The sequence below is a fragment of the Cavia porcellus genome, unplaced genomic scaffold (assembly GCF_034190915.1).
Source record: "Cavia porcellus strain 051 isolate PalLab524CR breed Dunkin Hartley unplaced genomic scaffold, mCavPor4.1 scaffold_34, whole genome shotgun sequence".
Classification (NCBI taxonomy): domain Eukaryota; kingdom Metazoa; phylum Chordata; class Mammalia; order Rodentia; family Caviidae; genus Cavia; species Cavia porcellus.
The window spans coordinates 10,694,256-10,716,970 of record NW_026947517.1 but is presented as its reverse complement, the minus strand read 5'-3'; the positions used below and the strand labels follow the sequence as shown (position 1 = coordinate 10,716,970).

General features: G+C 40.7%; 1 long non-coding RNA gene across 2 annotated transcripts in view; it reads left to right on the top strand.

The window, feature by feature from the left end:
- The first annotated feature begins 5,364 nt into the window (after positions 1-5,364).
- The window catches only part of LOC106025130 (uncharacterized), a 109,921-nt gene continuing 92,570 nt past the window's right edge, over positions 5,365-22,715 (top strand). The window contains exons 1-3 of one of the 2 annotated variants that reach the window (XR_010045480.1): positions 5,365-5,651; positions 6,067-6,224; positions 8,844-8,944. This is a non-coding gene — a long non-coding RNA (uncharacterized LOC106025130). Of the gene's footprint in view, positions 6,225-8,843; positions 8,945-22,715 lie in introns of both variants that reach the window. The other variant, XR_010045479.1, reaches the window with a different exon arrangement.

Below are 22,715 nucleotides of genomic sequence, written 5' to 3'. Positions count from 1 at the left end.
CTTAAAATTGCTTATTTGTATGTGTTTTTAATGATCAAAGTTGAGAGACGTACATCTTCTTTATTATGCTTTGGAGGATACTTAATGTAAATTCTCATTTAATCCTTGAATCAGTTTCACAAAGAGGTTTATATTTTCTGAAAACAAAAACAAAGAAAATCATTGCTTTTCATACCCAAGACAGCAGCTCTGTGGGGTTGCTGAGCTGGGACTCAGGTCTCCTGGGCTGAAAGCCAGTTTTCCTCACTTCCCCAGACAGCAGAATCCTCTGAGCAGGGGGAAGGACCATCATCTACAAATGATACTTCTTTCTTTCTTTCTTTTCTATTTTTATTTTTTGGTACTGGAGATCAACTCACGACCTAGCACTTGCAGGCAGGTACTTATGCCACTGAGCTGAATCCCAGGCCCAGACAATATTTCTTAAAAGGTCCTCATTTTGCTTCACACTGAAAGAGTTTTGCTCTAGAATAAACTATAGGACATTACGGCAGTCGAAGGCCAAATCCGCCACGTGTACGCTGAGGTCACTTTCTCCTTCCCCATCACAACTACCTTTTGCCTTTCTCAGTGCTTGTGAAGAAAATTACCATCAGCTCCTCGTGTGTTGTCAGTCCCCGTCCTAAGCATCACCCCTGGTCAAAGGTTAATGTGTCCCCTACCCCATATCCTCCTTGAAGGAGACAGCCCAGCCGCCATGGGTTATGTGCTCCTTTCCACATCTTCACCTCAATAAACTTGTTTGTTTTATATTTTTACTTTTCTATTGCACCCGAATAATCCAACACACTCTGTAAGAAATTGTCATAAATGAATAATTAAAATAACAATTGTTCTGAAGGAAAGGAAATGTTATCACCCAGCTCTTAGTTTGGAGTTAGGAGGCAGCCAGCTTTATCCTGCTTTACTCTGGCTCAATAGTTGGTTTTTGAAATGTGAACTCTTTCTCTCCACTAGGTTTTTATTTTTTGATGTTGAAGTTGCCCAAAGCGATTCAAATCATGATACATGCCCCAGGAGCCTTCTCCAGCCACTATGGAATGACATGGCCCTTTTGCCCTAACCCCTGCAGCTCAGTTAATAAAAAGACTTTTTCTTCTTCCTCCCAAGGGGCTTCCCAGAATGGCCGGGGCATTGGGATTCCTCTTGGGCACCAGGTCAACCCTCACCAGCTGAGCACAGGGCCCAAGCTTCTTGGCTGGGGCAGCTGGGGAGGGATCACTTGGTGTTTCTATGTTGCAGGTCTCTGTCAGTGAGGGGCAGGGCTGAGCCCAGGGAATCTTCTGAATGCTGGGTATGCAAATACGGGGCTGGGTCTCTCTCTTTCTGGTCTTTGCCAAGCCATGGTGTCCCCTCCTTTACTCAGAAACAGGAGCCTCTGCAGTGACTGGAGGGAAGGCAGGGCCTGTGCTTACTGCCTGGGCTCCTGTGGGAACGGAGAGTGGCAGCTGCACAGCCAGCGAAGACCCCACCAGCCTAGCAGGAGAACACTGAGTCAGACTGTCCCAGTCCTTTTAGGGACGGGGGCAGAGAGCAGCTGGCTGAGCTGCACAGACAGCTTCAGCCAACATGGGGAAAGTGAGGGGCAGGTGATTCCTTTCCCTTGGACTCTGAGTGGACACAGGGGTGAGGAAGGAAGGAAAGGAAAGCAAGCCCCTGCTGTGCTGGGCACAGCCTGCTCCCAGGGTGCACCATCCAGGTGTTTGTGGAGAGGTCTCCTGAGGTTGGGAAATGCAGATGCTTTGCAATGGGGATTTCACTGAGTCTCACAGCAACCCTGGGTGTCAGATATCAGTGTTCCTGCCTCACAGGTGAGAACCAGGAGCCATAGAGTTTATGAGCTGGGGTTTGCCTCTAGTCCCAGGAGTAACTGAGCAGTTGTGTTGGGAGCAAGGACTCTGGGGGTAGAGTCAGAGCACAAGGGACATTCAGGCATCTGACTGGGAGAGAGGGGCTGCATTCACATGTGGTGTCCTGAGCAAGCACCAAGAGTCATGTTTAAGAACAGGCATGGGATCAGCAGTGCCGTTCCTGACCGGTTCCTGGCAGACTGCTCAGCCCTCAGAGGCTAGAGATAACTTCCCCAATCAGTGGCCTGCTTTCTTCTGATTCCTCACCCTTCAGCACACCAAAGCCTCTGCAAACTGTCTCATGCTGGGAAAAATCTGTACTTCAAGGCTAACACCATATGTGGAATGCCCAGATTTAATCTAAAATTTGCATCTGCTAAGAATCACTTTTCCACACAGAGTGCATTGTCTCTTGAGCAGAAGGTAAAGCAGCACCTTAGGAGGCTGGAGCCACACCTGATGCTCTGGAAGCTTTGGGGCAGAGATCTGTCGCTACTTCTTGCATTTCTTTATGCAACAGCCCTGAAAGCTTGGGTTGCATCCTTAGCGTTTGTAAACCACAGACCCAGGGCCTGGATACAAAGGATTGAAATGTGTGGTTCCCTCTTAAGCCAAGCTCATACAGTGCAGTGGTTACTATATACCTATGGAAAATCATGTGTAAGAGTACATTTCTATGTTTGGATGCATCTGTGTAAGTCATTAACTACAGGATTACTGCCTTTGAAGAATTTAAAGTTAAATTGCAAAAACTTGTAAAAAATTAGGATATAGTGACAAAATAGTTTATTGAAGACAGTACAGGAGACAATTTGAGTGACCCCTGTGGTACTCAGGACAAAACCGAGTGCAGGGCAGTGACAGCTGAATGACAGAGGGGAGCAGGGGGCAGCTGCTCCTGAAGACACACTGAAGCTCTCCCAACCCTGCTCAGCCGCAAACTGCACTGTCTCAGCCTAAGTCCCTGTGAGCAGTTATGTAATGTGGTCTCCATGGTTCTTTAAATAGTGTCTAAGATACAATGAAAAATTAGAGAACATTTTAAGGGACCTATTCGCTCTACACTCAGGAAGAATGTTTTTCTTTTTTATGAGACAATACAGTGAAATTGGTACAAAACTCCACAGCAGGATACTGGGATAACAGTAATAGGTACCATAGTACCTTCACAATAGTTGTCCATTCAATCAGATATAGTAAAATCAAACCAAAATCAAGAACACTATAAAACCAACCAAAACATAATACTGAATAGAATGAAACAATCAGAACAAAGCAAAACAATGAAAACAATATTTGCCATCAAAGAGATGGCAGAAGGAAATCTCTCATTTTGCTATATTGCATAGGGTCATCCTCCCATGAGATGCTCAACCTCTGGCTCCCAGCTGCTAAAGGTGGGGAGGAGAGCTGGACATATGATTTTAAGCCTATGCACTGGTAGGCTCATGGAAGAGGCTGACTGATTCTCTTCCTGGCTCGCCTGCCACTTACTCCAGGCATGACTGCCTACCAGGAAGGGGAGGGTTGCTTTCTTGCTCAGAGCCCTAAGTTCCAACATGGCTGGATCTCAGGAGATGCTGACTGCCATGAAGAAGAATTTCCCTGAAGCAAAACTGTAGCTTTTGTACAGGTACAATGAGATAGCAAGAACTTTAAAATGATAATTTAATAACTTTAATGGATTCAGACAAGTGGAGATAAATAAAATTCAAGAATAGAGAGTAAATTTGTATAAAGCTATATAAACGTCAGACATTTTCAAACTGAAATCTACTGTATTGTAAATAAAATTTATCTCAGACACATTAGCACGCACTGGACACAGTAGAAGGAAAGACTGGTGAATTTGGAAATGGAACAAAAGAAATCATCTGATCAAAAACAGAAGAGACATTTATAACCAATGATGAGATCATCTGAGCCCTGTAAGAAACCTATGATGAGAGACTCAGACAGACATAAGTTACAGCAGAAGAAATGTTGCAAGGGTAAGAGAGTTAGGAATATTCTGAAAATTATCAAGCAGCTTATCCACAAGATTCAAGCATTTTAATAATCTTTAATCACTGCAAGTAAAATAAAAGGGAGTCTTGTGGCACCATAATCAAAGTATAAAAGATAAAATCTTTAAGGCTACCAACAAAAAATACCTAATCTAATAAAAGAAATAAAATTAGAATGATGGGTTACAGCTCATGAAATATAAGCAAGTCACAGGGACAGTGGAATAATAACTTTCCAATGTGAAAGAAACAAAATGAACTTTCAGTTTTTTCACCACAAAACCAGAGCAGTTTTTCCTGCAGACCTGGTCCACAAGAAATGCTAAGAGGATTTGCAGGCTGGAAGAGAACTCATAAAACATCACTTGTGGTCAGTATGCAAAAATGCAAACCTGAAGATAATTAAAAATTATATTTGCATTGGGTAGAAACCACTGACGCATGTAAAAATTACACCAAAATTTTTGGGATTATTTCTCATGTAGAAATGAAATATGCAAAGGCAGGAGCACAAGAAGAGTTTGGTTACAATCATGCACCAGGCAGGCAGGGATCCTGCTGTCACTGAACTGTACGCCAAGGCACCACAGGTGTTCTCAGTTGTCCCCAATGGCTAGAGAAGCCTTGGAATTTCCTTCCTACCCATCTCCCCATGTAGCTTCCCAGCCTGGATGCCAGGAGGGAGCTGGGACACAGACATCTTCAAGACTGGGCTCCAGTCTCATCACACATCCTGTCAGTTGGAGAACAGTCAGGGAGAAGGTGGAGGGGAACCTCATCCAGCGCATTGCTGGGCTGACAGGTGGGCAGAAAGGCCAAGCAACACTGCACTTTTTAATGTCCCTTTGAAACATTGCCTCATCACCTAGTAGGAGACTGCACCTAAGGACCCCTCTTCCTAACTGAAGAGAAGAAAGGGCTGCTGCCTTGCTGCCCAAGTGAAGGGGAGGTCGGGTCCAACTACGAAGGTGCAGCCACCTTAAAATGAAGGCTGGATTTGACCCAGAGGAAGATTACAAGTGAGGTCATCAGCGAAGCTGAAATCTCAGGTTTCCCAATACATGGACCAAAATCTGAGATGGTGGAATGTCAGTGAATGTGAAGAGTGCCCTGCAATTCTCTTAAACCAATGAAGAAAATTTGTGGAATTTCTTAAAAATACTCAGAACAGAGAACACCAAGTTCAAAGTCAAAGATACTTATTCCAGAAAAAACAAAAACAAAAAACAAAACTAATGAATGTAAAAGAATCTTACTGGAGCTCAAATAAAACCACGTGGAAAGAACTAAAATTATTTTAGAGTCAATGATAGAGCTGAAACTCCTGTTTAAAAGAAACAATGTTGACAATTTAGATTTCAAAAAGGACAGAATATATCCAAGGCATTGCAAAGTAAAATGTAAAAGTTATCTTTTTTCCTTTAGAGACAAGTTGCTTCCTCAGGCTAGGGCATGCATAGCTTCCTCCCATATCCTGAGTTCAGATAAACAAATAAAATATGCAGATACTAGCATCAGAAAGCCAGGGGCCCAGTTTCCTTTGCACAAAAGCAAGAGAACAAAGAACAGAGGAGGGCTAACCCTGCGGAATCTGGTGTGGAGACCTGCATTACCCTCCTGCATTTCCCTCCTCTCTGCTCCTCACTGTGAAAGAGCCTGGCCAGCTCCATGCTGAGAAGATGATGCCACAGAGGCAGCTTTGGGCAAATCTTTCCCTTTTTCTCCAAACTCATGGCCTCCTCTAATTTCATCAACCTTAAGCAGAGAAACCTAAGCCTATGGACCTAAGAGTGTAGTAAGTTTGGGGAGCATGAAGGGACACAGGTCCCGCCTTTTGAGAGGCATGCATGCTGGGAACAGGGATGTAGTGCTGGCAGCTATTGCTGGGCTACTTTCCTAATTAATTAATTAATTAGTTATTGGTACTGGGAATGAAGTCGGGCCTTGGGCTTTCCAGGCAGGCTGTGTGGTGCTGAGCTACATCTCTGGCCCAGGGTTACTTTCTTTTTTCGGGACAGTGGACCAAACTCACAGCCTCATGCTTGCCAGGCAGGTGCTCATGTCCCTGAGCTGTATCCCTGGACACCATGGGTCACTGTTTTTTTTTTTTGTTTTGTTATTTTGTTAGCAAGGCCTGAACTCAAGACCGTTTTTAACTAGGAATGACTTTTTTAACTAGGAATTTTCCTCCTTTCCTATTCACGGCATAGGCAGCCTAAAAAGATTCCCCCTTTTGCTGTGAAAAGGAAAAAGGCTGCTGGGGAGCTGGGGAGGGGGAGATTTGTGCCTGTTTTCCTGCTGGGAAGTTCTCCCCAGAATCCACTGGCCCCACGGCTTGGATTTACTCCAAGGTCATTCCTGCAGCAAGGTAAGGACCTTCACTGTTGGGGGATTGTGGGATGTAATACATTTTGAGACATCAGGTGGTCATCAGGGCCATTTGTGTGAGGAGGGTGCCATTCTTGGTGGTCCCTTGGAACTGTTGCTGTCATTTGGGGACACTAATTGGCTTGAGAAGAGATTCAGAGGTTAAAATTATTTGTCTAGCAGTTATTTTGGATTGCAGTACTCATTTGTGCTGGCTTTGCTCTGGTATGCTTTTATTTGCTTTTGTTTCTTTTCTCTTTCTCTTCCTGTAACTACCTTTAGCCTAGAATGGGCAGCAGGCTTTGGTGCCCATTAGAATTCTGTAAGCCACTTGGGCTCAGTTCTTTTAGGGCTTCCTTGTGAGTGTGTGAATCAGCAGTAAAATATGTCCACGAAGCAGATTGTGTATGAGGACTGTGAGTGGAGCCCAGCAGGACTGGAGGGGATGCAGCCCTGAAGCTACAGGATGTGGCCCCTTTCCTGCTCTGTCCCAAAGCTGTGGGCTCAGGGAGGACATGCACTTTCCATAAATGTGGTTAGGAATCCCCAAGGAAAGCCCCTGTTCTCACTGAGAATAAAACACACAACACTCCCAAAAGTAAAGGTGACTATCAGCCCTCCCCTCACATGTCATTTTCATCAGAGATCAGTCCCAATATTGATTGGGGAGCTACAGTGAAGCAATATAGAGCTCAATGTTCTTTTATCACTTGGAGGTGAACAAACTTAGATGGAAAGATTTCAGGAACACAGAGCCCTGAAGGTGCCTGTCAGGAGCTCTGTCACAAAGTGCTCAGAACTAAAAGTGCCATGTTGCATCTCTCTAAATATTTGTAGTTACCCATGACGTGAAGAAGGTCATTTGGTTGTGATACATTGTAGCATGTTAGCAGAAGGCACCCTCTGATTTCATGGAACTGCCCTCAAAACGGTTCTCTGAGCCTGGGGGTTTAGTGCAGCAGTGTAGCTGCCTGCTTGGCAAAAAAGAAGTTGTGAGTACAAAAAAAAGATTCTCGGAAATCACTTTGTCCAACATGATATCCACACCAGCTTTCTTTGCATTTGTCTGTGTTAGGATGGTGGCAAGCAAGAGCAGTGGGGCTCCTGAAGGCCGAGGCTCTTTGACTAATGTCAGGCAGTTTCCTGGGGCTTCACTCCACCTGGTTTCTGTAACAGTCCTTGACTCAATGTAAAGCAACTGTGCTTGAAAACATTTGTAAAACATGTTCCCTAAAACTTGGTTTTTGTATGCTGTTTCCTCCTTTCCTTAACCACCACAGCAAACACCTGTGAGTACGGAAGTTTTCCTTTTGCATTTTTCCTGGTGGGCAGCATTGTTCCTAATCAGGCATCTTTTCCCATATTACAGCGAGTTAGCAACAGAGCTGATGTGAGACATAAATTTCTGACCAGGTGTATCTAATTTAGCGCAAAAAATAATGTATTAAAACCTAGGGCAGGGGCTGGGGATTTAGCTCAGCGGCATAAGCGCCTGCCTTGCAAGCAGGCAGTGGTGAGTTCGATCCCTGGTACCGATAGAAAGGAAAAAGACCAAAAAACAAAACAAAACAAAACAAAACAAAAAACCCCCAAAACACCTAGGGCAAGAACTTTGAAATTGACTAAGAACTATCTTAGTTATGGCATTATCTTAACATGGTATGAAAGTCACCGGTTTTGTTGAATTGTTACTTTGCATGTTTGTATGGTCATACATTGTCAAGAGCCATGTTTCTCTGGGTTAATAAGAAACACTCTGCTCAAAAATTTATACTCTTAGATTGTAAAATAAACATTGTTTTCACCTTATATTCAAGATTGGTTAGATTCTGCTGAGTATCTAAAATATTACAGTGGTGTCAGTAAATTATAATCTTAGTAAATTGTGTCCTTTATTCTAAGTGGGAATTCACAGTAGTTTAAAAATCATCTTAATTACATTTCTAGAAGAACTAAAGCTTGCTTCACAATAATATTGGCTTTCTTTCATTAACCTGGTCCTGTGTTTCTTAGTTCAAGTCTATGGCATAGAATAAATTTGCATTATGGTTTCCCACTGGTTTTATGTCTGTTTATGGCATAAAACAGAGATTAAAATTTGTAATGGCCATTGCAACCATTGCTTGTCAAGATTCTAACAACTTAAGATGTTAACTACTAAATAGAAAAGATTATACATGACAGCAGACTATAAGAATCACTCTTTCTAAATCTGATATTGTTCAAATTTAACACAACTAGAGCTGTGACTATGTGTCACAGCCACTGCAATGCAGCGTGTATTCTAATTAATCATACGTATGAAAGTTTCCTGGCCACCATGCTGCATAGCTATCTATGATTAATTGACAGTGTCTTAAAAATACATTCAGAGATAAGGGGGACAATTAGCAAGAATCAAAGAGTTACCTGTATGCCAGACCTACCAAAGTAAGGAGAGCTGCTGAGGTTTTGAAGGGTAACCCTGATGCAGGACTGATTAAAAGCCCCAGGCTCTGCTAACTTGTAAGTTAGTGTGGTTAAAAATCTCCGGAGCTTGGCTTTCATTGATAATTCACATCATGAAGTTTAGTTAATTGGGGGCGGTTCAAGCGCTGACTTCCCTTGTCTTGTGCTCCAGGTGGCTTTAAAGGACTCAAAGCAGAGGCCCCGCTCTGGACAGCAGGCAGGTGGTGTGACACCTGAGGCCTCAGGACACAGGCTGAAATCAGAAAGGGAACTGTAAGTGGCACCGGAAATTAAAATTTTAAATGTTTCACTTTGTTTCCTTTAGTGAGAAGTGGCTTCCTGAGGCTTAGGGCATAAACAGCTCCCCAACATCTCCTCAGTTCAGATGATTAAAAAATATGCAGATACTGACATCAAAGTGGCTGGAGCTCAGTTTCCTTTCTAGAAAAACTGGACAATGAGCTGAAGATGGCTGACAGCGATCCACTGTGTGAGGAGATTTGAATGTCTCTGCCTGCTCCTCTACTCTCTATTCCTTACTGTAAAACTCTTGCCCACCTCTACACAGTGCATCATGATTTCATGAAAACAGTTTCCTCAGCCTCAGAGCTAGCTTTGAATGAAGGCTTTTTCCTTTTTATCTATATACATGGCCCACTTTAATTTGAGGCTAGTTAAATTTAATTTAATTTGGGGCTGCTGACAAGTAGGCCATGGGTCAGTAGGTACTGGGATGACGAAGGACTCAGCCACCCACTACCTGCTGAGCAGCTTGGGGTATAAATGGTGAAGAATCTGTCCATCATCACTGTTTCAAAGGCAAACAGACTGAAATTTCACAGGTATCTTGAAGAGAGAATCACCTTGACCATGAATGTTTAAAAGAAAAATGAAAATCAAAATGGATTGGAATAATAGCTAAATTTGAAGAGTTTATTAAAAATTTTATAGAATTCTTCATCCAGTTTCCAGATTTCCCTGTTTATGTTAAGATACCATAAAATTGACATACTATGCAAATAGCAGAATTATTTCATTTATTGCAGTAGGATCAATTGCTTTGAAGTGATGCACGTGATGAAAATCATCTGTGATCCCAGTATCTGGAAGGCTGAAGCAGGAGGATCCTAAGTATGAACCCTGCCTCAGTGATTCAGCAAGGTCAAAAAAACCCTCTGCCTCCTGGGGATTTAGCTCAGTCACACAAACACTTGCCTGGCAAGTGTGAGGTCATGAGTCATGGGTACATTTCCTATTACAAAAAAAAAAAAAGAAAAAAAAAAAAAGAAAAAAACCCTCAAAATTTCCCTCTGTCTCCTCTCTCTGTCACTAGCATTGGAACAAAGGGCCTTTACATTCAGCTACATCTTCAGTTGTTTTCTACTTTTGTTTCTAATTTTGAGATTTCATCTTCCTAAATTTCCCAGGCGGGGATCATACGTCCAATCCTCCTGCTGCAGATTTCCAGATCCTGGGATCGTAGGTGTTTTCCATCACATGCATTTTTTCAAAGAAGTTCACTTGACTTCAGTCAGTGAAATAATTCTGCTGCTTAAATAAGAAACCTAAGCACACCTGTAGGACACAGAATAGAAGTTCATTTAGCCTAATAGGTCTATGGTACAAAGTAAATTTTACTTTTCCATTGTTACAGCTTAGACAGAGATTTCACTGCCTGTAGTAAGTGTCATTTCACTTATTCTGGAGCTGTATTTTTTTTTTTTTGGAGCTGTATTTTTAAAGTTTGCTTTGTTCCTCATGGGTATGTCTTAGATACAAAAAGTTACAATTGATATTTTACAAAGTCATCAAAAATAAGTTTAATTATATCCTTCAAATAATTAATAACCACTTACTGATATTATTAGAGATCATATTTTATAGACAAATAGTAGAAATGATTCATTTTTGTGTACTTCCTGATAAAGAATTATAATGACAATAGATAAAATAATGAAAAACACCATATTGACATGGTGCCAATAAAGCAGGATTAGTGGTAAATGTTCTAGAATGTAGGTCTCCTGAATGTCATTCATGCCATTATAAAGCAAGTTACTTTCTGTTTAATGTTTCTATGGAGATTCGGTATGAAGAATACATTAAAAGCCAGCATTCTTGGTGTGGTGAATCTGGAGATGATTGTAAAATGATTTTAGCATTTGAATTTCTACTGCTTGTAATACTTCATCGACTGAATGCTCAGAAGCCTGGAAAATCTTTTCCAGGACAATCAGCTTCAGTTTAGCTTTATCGTATGGCAATTTTGTTAAATTTATTTTCTTTAAGTCAAGAAAATTAAAAAACAATTGCTTTGCTACAACACTTAAATTTTTAAAAACATTTATAGTTTTAGTAATGCTTTTAGCTATTTTAAATTACTGTGCTATGGTAGGACAAGTGGACATCCTAAATTCAGCCCAGCATGCACCAAGGAGCACGGTACTTCCTTTTGCCTAAGCTCTCCCTTGGCTCTCGCAACCACTGCTGCAGGGCATGGGGCTAATAGTAGTTCAGCCCCTGTGCATCATGAGAAAGGATCGCCAATTGTATGCTCAGCAGCTCCATTTGTTTAATATGTAAGAGGTTGCGCTCAGGGCTCAGCTATGCAAATGAATGTGTAGCACACACCAAGTGACAGAAAAGCAGCAACAGAACAATAGTGTGCTGATAATTTAGGGTTTTAGTATTTATAGGCTGGACACCTGCTTAGGGCCTCCCCGAATCTTGAGATGTGCTTGCCAGCTGGTGTTTCAGGCCTCCAGTGAGGGGGGAGTAGGGTAATGCTGACCAGAAGGTCAGGCTAGCAGGTCTAACACTGAATGTGCGCTCACCTCAGGCATCTGCATCTCCTAAGCTTCCTTATTCTACTTTTTATCTCTCTTAGGATAATGGAGTCGGGAATAGCCACAGGGGATAGTGTAGAATGCCAGGGTGAGAGGGGGTGACCCATCCCCTCCTTTTCTAACTGAGCTACAATGGCCTGACCCAGTGGTTAAAGAGTCCTTGTGTTCATGCTTTCTTTCACGTTGCATATGTGGTTGTTCATCTCTGAATCTGTGCTGAGATTGCTCCTCACAATCAGTCCTAAATGTCTGAAAACATCACAGCATCATATGATTCCCATCTGGTAATGCCTCCATGGAGGATGCTTTTGTAACATAGCTCTTCCTAGAACATGACTTGAGGGATAAAGAGTGACACACTCGTGAATATTCATTGCAAACAGCGTTAGCACCTTCCTATTGCTCCTGAAGAAGCCTGGAGAAGCCTAGGCAAAGTCCCCTCAGGCTCTGTAACCCAGGCAGGAGCACTTTTTTCCCCCCACCCATTTCTTAGCAATCTCAGAGCCAGGGTACTACTCAGATCCACCCAGTGTTTTTGAAGGGGACTGCTGTGGCCCCTGGGTGCTGTGCTGAGTTCTTGGGGTAAAACGTGCATGAGCACCACATGGCACATGTAAGACAAGTCCCATTCCTGGCTGCCAGACACGAGGGCAGTAGGATAAGCTCAGACCTCACTGTGTACTGGCTCCAGGCTGCCCTGCCTAAGACCTCCAATTTCATCACAGGAAAATTGATGGAAGTCAATTTAATGCAGTAACTTTGAAAACCCAACAGGAATGTACAAGCTGTCTTGTAATTGCCTGCTTTCTCAGATAAATGAGACTTCCCTACTGGCTTCCAGCTAATGAAATACCTTAAAAATAATATTCAAGATTGCCATGAAAAAACTGTGGTCTCTGAGGCATGGACAACGACTCAGACCCACATTATAGACTGAGTTCTGCTTTTAACTCACTGGCAACATTAGTAATAGAATCTCCAGGGCAGAGTCATGTGTAGCCAGAGAGGCTGTGCCCTGGCAAGTGGAGGGAAGGTCCCAGTGAGCCCAGAGTGGTAGGGATGTGGGAGATGAGTGTTAAGTCTCAAGGTGAAAAATCATGAATGAGCTGATGCTGTCAAGGAAACTTCACCTGATATCATAGCTAGAGAAGTCAATCAATGTCCAGAGACAGTCAAGGTGCTACTTGAACATGAATCAACATGTACTGGACTTAGTGCAGCTTTCTGTGGCCTGACACAAACAGCATTTTCTGGCACACCTTGCGCAGGACAAAGGCACATGTAGCTGGTGGCTTCCCAGTGGTGGTAGCCACACTTTTGTCAGCAAATGCCTCTTACACAGTTTGGCGGAGTGACAACTGGAGGTGAACTTGTGACGTCCAGAAAAATTGCATCAGTGTGGTGCTGTGTGTGCAGGGGCCCTCCTGAGCACCGCCCACAACATACCCAGAAGAATAGAAGAGGAAGAGCTGGTTCTGTGACTTCTACTAGAGGAGCTGTCCTGCTGGCTTTCTGCTCTGAACCTGGTTCTTCTCATCATCTGAGGAGCTCAGGGCCTTATTATTGGAAATGGTTATGCTCATTTGGGGGAGATGCTTAATCTGCAGGGGAACCTGGTATGCTGTTGAATCTCCTGGAGAAGCTCACTGTACTGGCTTTCCTGACGTGAACTCTCTTCTCTCTCTCTCTTTTCTCCAAATACATTTTATTTCAAGAAGAAAAAGAAAAAAGAAGAACAAGGAAAAAAATTACGACAAAATTACAAAACACATTAATCAGGGGCAACAATGGTACCTATATTATGCATTTTAATCTCCTAATCATTCACCCAAAACACAAGACATTTGCACTCAATAGTCCAAACAATACAGGCACAAATCTTCCTCTTCAGTGAACTCACAGAAATGAATAGGATAAATTCTTAACTATTATTATAAACATAGACATAGACATAGACTTATGTTTCTTCTTTCAGCTTCTCACATTAATGAGAAAATATGATGTTTTTATCCATTCCTCAGTCGATGGACATTTATGTCATTTTCAAGATCTGGCTCCCTACAAAATCTGCTTCTAGAATCTTGGGTCACATATATCACTGGGGTTTGGTGTTTTTTATTTCTTTTGGTGAGATATCCAAAAGGTGAATGGCTGGGTCAAATGGGACCTGTAGTCCTACTTTTTCCAAGGTTTCTCCACACTGATTTCCCCCGAGGTTGCACAGTCTGCGTTCGCACGACAGTGGAGAAGGGCTCCTTTTTCCCGCAGCACTTCCAGCATTAGTTATTATTTGATTTCTAGATGGTAGGCATTCTTTCTGGGGAAAGGTGTAATTTCAGTGTTGTTTTAATTTGCATCTCTCAAAAAATCAGTGACACTGAGCATTTTTCAAATATTTATTTGCTGTTTATATCTCTTTGTCTGAGTATGTGTATTCATCTCAGATGCTCAGTCTTAGTTTTGGTCTTTAAATCTGGGAAGATTCATTTTTTTTGAGTGTTTATACATTGTCAATAATAACCCTCAATAATAATCTGAAATAGTGCTGGCAAACATTTTCTCTCACACAGTAGGTTGCTCTGTGGGTGGTTTCTCTTATGTGCATGTTTTTCAATAGGGTAAGATCTGGGTTGTTGATTCTTTGTGAAAGCTCCTGGCAGTCAGTGTTTTGTTTAGAAAGTGTTTGCCTGTACCAATGTCTTCAAGCATTTTACTTATTTTATCTTCTAGCAGATTTAATGTTTCTGTTTTAATATTAAAATCTTTGATACATTCTGATTTTAGCTTAGGGTATGCTGAAAGATTCTGGCCCAGTTTTAACCCTTGGCCTATATAAGCCTGTTTTTCCATGACTATTGATTGAAGAGGCTTTTTTCTAGGGAATGCATTTCATACCTTTGTCAAAGATAAGGTCACTTAGTGTGTCAGGAGCTGTTTTTGCATCTTCTAATATGTTCCATTGTTTCTTGCATCTGTTTTCGCTAGTGTTACGCTGTTTTTATCACAGTAATTTTGTAGTGTAATTTCAAGTCAGGGATTGTAATGCCCCCTGTCTTGTATTTGTTGTCCAGGATTGTCTTTGCTATTCTAGATTTCCTCTGGTTGCAGATGAATTTGAAGATTGTGTTCTCTAATTTTCTTTCTTTCTTTCTTTCTTTTTTTTTTTTTTTTTTTTTTTGCAGTTTTAGGATCGAACTCATGACCTCAGGCTTGCTAGGCAGGTGCTTACTCCACTGAGCTAAATCCTCAGCCCTTGTATTCTCTAATTTTGTGACACATGCTGTTGGAATTTTGAATGGAATTGGAGTGAATCTGTAAAACACTTTTGGAAGTTTGGCCATTTTCACTATATTGGCTCTTTCTATCAGAGAGCATGGGCTGTCTCTCTATTTTCCAACATCCTCCTCAATCTCCTTTTTCAGAGTACTGTAGTTTTCAATGTAGAGGCATTTTACTACTTTTGGTAGATTGATCCCTAGGTGTTTCATTTCTTTGGATACTACTGTGTGAAAGGTGCTGTTCCACTAATTTCTCTCAGTGAGTGTGTTATCCGAGCACAACAAGGCTATTAAGTTTTCAGTGTTAATATATATGGTTATTAAATCTAGAAGTCAGCTGTGCTATTATATATGGTTATTAAATCTAGAAGCCTTTTGTAGAGTCTTTGAAATATTCTATGCCGAATATCATATCATCTGTGAATGACGATAATTTAACTATTTCCTTTTCTATCTTTATTTCTTTTATTTTTTTTTCTTGTCTAATTGTTCTAAAATTTCCAGAACTAGATTGAATAAGATTGGAGACAGTAGACATCCTAGTCTTGTTCCTAATTTTAGAGTGAAAAATTTCAAGTTTTATCCATTTAGTATGATGTTGACTACAGGTTTGTCATAGATGTCTTTTATCAGATTGAAATAATTTTCTGTAGTGCTTTTATCATGAACGGGGCTGGACTTTGAAAAATCTTTTTCTGTATCTATTGAAATGATCATATAATTTTTGTTCTTGGCTTTGTTTATATGCTGTATTATGTTTATGCATTTATTGTATAAATGCTTATGCATTATGCATAAATGCAGTATCTTATGAAGGATTTTTGCTTCAAAGTTCATTAATAAGACTGGTGTGCAATTCTATTTTTTTTGTCTTTTTCCTTTTTATCGGTACCAGGGATCGAACTCATGACTGCCTGCTTGCAAGGCAGGCGCTTATGCCACTGAGCTAAATCCCCAGCCCCTGCAATTCTATTTCTTAGTTGGATCCCTCTTTGGTTTTGGTATCAGGGTAATTTACTTCCAAGAACGAATTTGGAAGTATTGCTTCTCATTCAGCTTCATTACAACGTTGAGAAGTAAACGTTGGTGTTAGGTGTTCTCCAGATTTCTTATAGAATTCAGCAGTGAATCCTTGAAGGCCTGGGCTTTTCTTTGCTGATAGGTTTTCAATTTCATCTTTCATTTCATTTATTGATATTTAATTATTTAAGATTTTTATATCTTCTTAATTCAGCTTTGGTAATTCACGTGTATCCAGGAGTCTGTATTTCTTCTGTATTTTCCATCTTCTTAGAATACAGGTTTTCAAAGTAGGTATAGAAGAGTTCTTGAATTTCTGGAGGGTCTGCTGTGATGTCACCCTTTTAACTCATAGTTATGTGAATTTAAGTCTTTTGTTTCCTTTTTTTCTTAAGGTTTTCTAAGGGTTTGGCAATTTCACTTTCTTTGTATTTTTTTTTTTTTAGTTGCCAGGGTGATGATTTCTGTTCTGATGTTTATAATTTCTTTCCTTGTATGACCATTTGGATTAGCCTGCTCTTGTTTTTCTAGCAATTTTGAGGTTCAACATTAAGTTTTTCTATGTGCTTACTCTGTTTTCCTGATATAGATATTCTCTGCCATAAATTTCCATCTTAAGACTGCTTTCCTGATTTCCCACAAGATGCTATTATTGAATTGCAAAACTCTCGAATTTCATCTTTAATTTCACCTGTGACCCATTAATTGTTCATTAGGGTGCTATTTAATTTCCATGTGTTTATGAAATTCTGTGGTTTCCTGTGGCATGGATTTCTAGTTTCATTGCACTTTGTTTTGAGAGTATGCACAGCATAACTTCAATTTCTTTGCATTGACTTAAGGATATTCTATGAGCCAGTATTCAGTCTGTTTTGGAGAATGTCCCTTGTGTAGCTTTAGAAGAGCGTGTATTGTGATGTTATGGGGTGGAACACTATAGACATCTACTAATTCCATTGTTTTTAAAAGTTTGATTTAGTTGTGATATTTCATAATTGATTTTTTGTGTAGTTGATCTGCCTTTGTGTCATGATGGAGCATTGAGGTTTCCCAATAGAATTGTATTAGGGCATAATTTTTTTTTTGTCTTTTTCGTTTTTTATCGGTACCAGGGATCAAACTCACGACTGCCTGCTTGCAAGGCAGGCGTTTATGCCGCTGAGCTAAATCCCCAGCCCCTTAGGGCATAATTTTTCATGTCTGTCAGTAATTGTTTATATTGGGTGGGTGCACCATTATATATTGCATATACATTTATGGTTGTTACATCTTCCTCTTAGATTGTTCCATTGACAAGGATATAGTGACTATCTTTATCTCTGTTAATTAGTCTTGGCTTGATATTCATTTTATCTTCAAATAGAATAGCTACCACAATTTTTTTCTGGGTTACTGTCACATGAAGTATTGTTTTCCACCCTTTGATTTTCAGTCTATGAATTTCTTTGGAATTAAGTATGTTTATTTTATACAGCATATTATGGGATCTTGCTTCTTGATCTCTTCTGCCAGTCTGTGCCTTTGGATTGCTGTATGAGACCACTGACATTGATGGTTATAACTGAGATGTACTGACTTACCCTTGTCATGTTGTTTTACTGTTGTTGGCTCCCAGTTTGTCCCCTTCCTCTAATGGTTTGCCCAAAGGGCTTAAAATTTAGAATGGATTAAGGACAAAATAGAGAATAGGAAGAAGAGAAAGAGAATAAAAATAAGGTGTGAGGACAAAAGGAGATCGTGCCAACTTGGGGAGCTGGTGCTGAAGACTAAGGAAAAGAGAGATGCAAGCCATGAAACGAAGAGCAGAACAGAATCCCACCCACAGCGAGGTCAGGAGCCGCGTCAGAAAAAAAAAAGAAAAGCAAACAGTCCACTTCCTGGATTTCCTGTTTCACTAGGAAGACAACCTCTGGAGACAGAGTCCCAAGTCATGCACTGAGTTTGGTCTGCAACACAAAATAAAAAGCTAACAATCACTTTCAGTGAAGATGTCACATAGCAGATAGCAGGGAAAAATATTCCAATATCTATCAATATGGCAAATTTACATATGCATCATTTTCTCAGTCTACTATTACAGAGAACTGTTAATCTGTAATACTTTAGAATGTGTTTAAGAATCTTTCTCACAAGGGATCAATCCCAATCTGTATCCCTGGACACCTCTATTTTTATAAGGTTGAGCCAAAGTCAATTTTGAAGGTCCCCAATATTTGTGGAGAGTTTTTTAGACTCACACACTAGAGCCTTTTTTCCTGGTACGCTCCTAAGCAAAGTAACCTTGTCTAAGTGTTTAACACCCTCATCAGCAACCTGGCTCAAGGCTAGTGTTATATACACAAGGTCCTCACGTAGCACCTGTAAACCAAGCACTACGATGACAGTCACGTCCCTTGTGCTGCTCCCATTTACTTCTTGTAATATCCTATGGATTCATTTCCCTGGGTCATTAAACTTTTCGAAGCAGTCAGCTGTGTTCTCTTCACATTTTCTCATCCCATTGCATTAGCTATTTGTTTATGACAACATCAAGATCAGCCTTCTCCAGCAGTATTTTCCATGCTAGAAGTGCTCTGTAGCCAGCCTGTGAAAGTTACCCACTGGCAAATTAGGTTTCACAGATCTGCGTGGAGGTGCGCAGCTACAGGATCAGAGGGTGCATGGTCTAGGCCAGCAGCTTAATAAGAAACCCCGGCATCCCCAAAGAGGATGTGCTCAGGAGTCCAGCTTCCTTAGTCTTCCCAAAAACAGTGATTTTTCTTAAGTAATAGCATGCTACTTAACCCGAGATAGGGGAGAATGCAGAAAAGGAAGCTTTCGAAGCATAACAGATTACTCCCTGTTTAGAAAAAAGAAAAGCAGCACTGTCAGAGATTTAAAATTCAAGTAAAATTCACAAATTTCCAGTTTTTCTGAAAACAAAGATTTTTTTTTTCAACAGGTACATAACATGAAGTCTCAACCAAATATATACATGTGCAAAGAGGAAGGTAATATGACAAAATGTTTACTCTAGACAACAGTTATGGGTAGTTTTCGGTGGTTTATTTGTGATTTCCCAAGTTTTCTATAATAAATGTGCTTGAGAAAAATTTAACAAAAATGTGAATCCCCACCAGGCAAGCCTCAGTTGAGACCAGGGCTTCAGCTTCCTGAGAGAGCTTAAGGCAGAGGGACCCAGCTGAGCTGTATCTGGCTCCTGGCACACAGAATCTGGGAGAAAGTAAATGTTAAATTTTGTCTTGAGCCAGGGTCTCACTATGAAGCCTAAGTTAGTCTTCAACTCACAGTGATCTTCCTGCATCAGCCTCCTGCATGCTGAGATTACAGGTGTGTGCCACCATGTAAAGGAGTTCCTTCAGGCTAGTAAGATTAGGGTAATGTTGCCTCACAGCACAGGCTTGTGGGTCTCAGGCTCTGGTTCCCCACTGCTCTCTGTCCTCCTCTGCTCCCAGTAACCTGGGCATTACAGGGCGCCTTGCTAACCTCACCTCTGAACAATTTCCTGTGCTGCTGAGTCTCTGCACATGGATGCTCACCCCTAGCCTGCTGCTTCCAGATACCACCCAGCAGGCTGGCTCCTCTTGTCTTTCTGGTCACAGGAAAAGTTGTGACCTTTTGGGAGCAGATCTGCTCTGAGCTCCAGCTCCGCCTCACAGCATTTTGCTTCATTTCACTCTAAGCCTGCTCTTCTCAGTTTCACGCATTTGTTTGCATGAGTTTGCACTTTCTTCTTGGCCTGTAGAAGGCAAGGACAGAGATGATGATGGCGGATGGCCCTCGCATAACCTGGGAAGTATCATCCCTGCAGCTGTGGTGCTTCCCAGTCAGGCATTCCACCCGAAAGAGCTTTTGGGATCTTTCCAAATCTGGTTGTCAACTAGCACATGGGACAAGGTCTGCCACCTGGTGGTGGAATAGTGTTAGAGTTGTTCTTTACTGTTTTGTTCAATTTTATTATAACTGATGATATAGGCAATTCTTTTTAAGATAGCAAGAGGCATTAATGGTAACCATTGTTGATCACCTTGTATTTTGTTTTTACATTATTATGTCCATCCTTTTGATTTGACTGACTCTGTCCTATTATGTCACATTTGGTTTACTTTCTTCAAAAAAAAGTAATTGTGTAATTGTCATTGTACAAAAGAGAGGAAAAGAAAGTGCTCTAAAGGACATAACTGCATGTATATTTAAGTGTATAAGACAGGTAACTATATTACCGAGTTTTATTGGATCATTGAACAGAACTGTTTGCAGTCTCACTGTTTGAATGTCCACTCTGTATGCTTTAATTTTGTAACTTGAACTATTATTTCTAAGATGACAATATGTAATCTATTAACTAGTTGTTTCCTACTGTTTATTTTTTCTGAAATTCTGTATAACTTGTACCCTTTTTCTGTTTTTTTCTTTTTTCTCCTTAAAAAAAAAAAGCCAAACAGGAACCAAAACAAGGAAAATACACAAAGCACACATCTGCGTCGTGGGGCTTCTAAGTGGAAGTGATCTGGGGCCCTGAGGGAAAGTCTTGAGGACACACAGGCATCAGGGCTTCAGAGAGACTGAAATACTCGGTTTCCCCCACCTCTTGGACTGCACTTTCCTGCATTTTCTCATGAGACCCTTGCAGCACAGCCACGACAATGTCTGCATCCCTGCTTCCCAGGGAGGACCCTAGGGCTGAAGCCAGGACAGTGTCACTATAGTGTCTCAATAGCAGTCCCATGTTTTTCTATATTCTGAAGTATGCCAAGTGCTTAGTTCTTCAAACCTTGAGGCTCCTTGGTTGTTTCCAAGGCTTCTAAAAACATCAATGCCTTAAATATCTCAGGGTGCAGTGCACACTCAGTGGAGAATCAAGCCCAGGGCTTGATGATTTCGGACCCCAGGGCAACTCACTTACTGTAATCCCCAGTAGAAGGAAGCCCAGAAGCTTTCTTTCGGGGCATGCCTTCACTCTGGGGCTTCCCAGCATGCTGGAGCAGTGGACAGAGGTCAGCATGTGGTGCACCTTTGAGAGCTCTCCCAGGCACACAGGAGCATGCAGCTGACCGTGCAAGGTAAAGCCACTCTGATTGTCTCTCTCCTCCATCTCCTCCTCCTCCTGCCCTACTGGAAAGCCCCAGGGTCAGCCTATTATACAATGAAGTACTACTCAGCTATAAAGAAGGATCACATTGAGATATTTATAAATAAATGGACACAAGTTGAGACCATACTCATAAGTGAAATAACTCAAACTCGCCTGTATAAATACCGCATAGTCTCCCTAGTGCAAGAAATGGTAAAAGTACATAAGAATTTATAGTGATCATGTTTTCCCATTACATTGCTCTGAAGCCTTATAATGTCTACATCCATTAGTTGGAATGGTTTCATCCTAGTTTGTTTGATTTTATTATCTGTAGCCAGTGCTGATTTAGTATCATCTTACTCTGAAGTCCTACTATGCTTTTGTTTTTCTGTTTCCTTTGGCTCTGTTGTGTTATATCTTATTGGATATTATTATGTATGATAGTATAAACTTATTTGCTATGGAAAATGAGATAATATAGTAGCCATTGTTTGTTCTCTGCTGTTCAGTTCTGAAAGACCTGCAATGATTTCATTCTCTTGAATGGTTTTATACTGTTTGTTTTGTTTGATACTATTGTATATGAAGCTATGCTCAACTATTTCAAAGAAAGATACATCGTGGTAGTTACTGTTAATTATGGGTTGTCTTCTGGTGATACACTGTTTTGCCTACATTGTTCTGTTCTGATCTGCTCTGTTATGTCCTGTTTTGTCTTAATCTCTTTAAAATAAAATAAAAAAATTAATCCCTGGCCCTTAGTTTTAGTTTTTTGAGCAGTCTCTACACTAATTCCCATTTTGCAATTCAATTTGCATTTCCACTTTACATTTCTGCCAATAAGACAGAAGGTTCCTTTCCCCCCATAGAATTTGTTTCTCTTTTTCTCTGCAGCATTTGTTGCTCTATTTCTTGAACGTAGCCAGTCTTTCTTGAGTAAGTTTGACTCTCAGTGCTGTCCTAACCTTTATTTCTCTGCTGCCTAGTAGTGCTGAGCATTTTAAAGTGTATTTATTTGTCATCTGTACTTCCAAGAAGTCTGCTCATTTCAGGTGCTCATTTTTTAATTATTTCATTTCTGAGTGTCTACATTTTTTGAGTTTTTTCTAGGTATTTTTCTTTGTCTGAGGCAAAAAATTTTCCCATCCTGTAGGTTGATTTTCAGTCGAGGTTGTGTCCTTTGTTGTGCAGAATCTCTCTAATCTGATGCGGTCTCATTTGTTGATTCTTGATGGTAATTTTGTGTAATGAAGAGTCTGTGTGGAACCGATACCTCTGTCATGAAGAATTTTATTTTTGTCCTGCAGATTGCTTTTGTTCTCATATTTAGATCTTTGATTCATTTTTATTGCACTTTAGTGCATGTTGAAAGAGGTTGGTCTTGTTTCAGTTTCTCCATGTAGACAGCCAGTTCTCAGAGCACCAAGTATTAAGGAGGTGCCCTACCCTTCTCCACACGTTTTTGGCCCTTTATCAAAACTGAGACAACTTAATGGGCTTTGGGTTGTTCTGATTTTGTGCCAATACAAGTCCAGGTTTTATATTTAATAATAGATTCCACCAGAATGACTAAAAATTTATAAATTTTGACAATAATAGTAAGGAATTAGAACTAATATGTGGAGGATATATGGATATTTCCAAATATCTTGGAAAAATATTGTCAGTTCCTTAAAATGTAGCCATATCTTTATGTAACCTTGCAATTCTGCTCCTAAGATTTTATCAAAGGAAAAAGAAAATATGACTATATAGTGTTTAAATTGTGTGAAAGCTTGCTTTATTTTTAGGCCCCAATGGAGAAAAATAGATGACTGTAAGCA